Source organism: Phalaenopsis equestris, unplaced genomic scaffold (genome assembly GCF_001263595.1).
Source record: "Phalaenopsis equestris unplaced genomic scaffold, ASM126359v1 Scaffold210921, whole genome shotgun sequence".
Taxonomy (NCBI): domain Eukaryota; kingdom Viridiplantae; phylum Streptophyta; class Magnoliopsida; order Asparagales; family Orchidaceae; genus Phalaenopsis; species Phalaenopsis equestris.
The window spans coordinates 174,330-175,498 of record NW_018229970.1 but is presented as its reverse complement, the minus strand read 5'-3'; positions in this window follow the sequence as shown (position 1 = coordinate 175,498).

Below are 1,169 nucleotides of genomic sequence, written 5' to 3'. Positions count from 1 at the left end.
AAAGGAGATGAGAGAATCTTTGGTTACAGCTTTGCTTGATCCAGAAATTTGCTTAGCTCAGTTGGCTAGCACATCCTAGATGAAGTTTTCTCGTTGAGAGAACAGTCATGGGTAACCATCATAGATGAAGACTTGCTGCTCGGTACCACCGACCATAACTGTCCACTTTACATCTCCGTTAACATCGGCAGATTTGTGTTGTCCAGAGTTTTAGTAGATCCTGGAGCATCTCTTTACTTGATGAGCCTACAAACATTGGCCGATTTGGATATTGAAGCTCAAGAGCTTACGGCCGATAAGATGATATTTAGAGGATTCAACCAAAAGGGAGAAAGAACCCTCGGATCAACTACATTACTTATGAAGGTTGGAGAACTCATAACAACCGTTAAATTTCATATCATCGATGCCGAGACCTCTTTTAACGCTCTGTTGGGTTGATCATGGATTCATGAGCACAATATGGTTCCATCATCCCTACACCAGTGCATCAAATACTGCAAAGATGGTCAAGAGAATTGCATCAAGGGAGACCTACAACCATTTTCAGTGCATGAAGTTGGTATCCATGAAGATGCTGCCTACTATGCACCTCCAAAGAAGACTGTCTTCCCGCGTGAGATTTTGACAAATAGAAATGAAGATTCAAAGGAATCACCAAGACGAGGCCATACAACTCCGCTTCAAAAAAAACCCTTCTCCCCCCCCCTTACAATGAGTTGGTGGAGGTTCTCCTAGTTCACGCACCCGAGGTTGAGGCTGGGGACACGGATGAGGAAAGATCAATTTAATTGTTGAACGGACTAGGCCAACCATCAACATTGGTGATGAAGATAGTTATGAAGATGAAATAATGATGACAAAGCAGAAGAGACCTCAGTACGAGATATCTCTCGAAGATACAGAGAAGAATGAATATGAAACAATGTATGATCAGATAAATCACTATGTGAATATTATGACCCTTACTCCGATTCTCCAATAAAAGGTCAAGAGCTTAGAGGTCAAGGATGTTCGTAGTGTTGGTTCAAAACCGATCAAATTTTATCATGTTTCTACCTCTACTGAGCTTGAAAAATATGTAAATTTGGATGTTGATTCTAATGAATTAATGGAATTGCCTTTTGGTTACTTCTCGCCTTGTGTTCAAAAGTTAATTCAATAGGGAC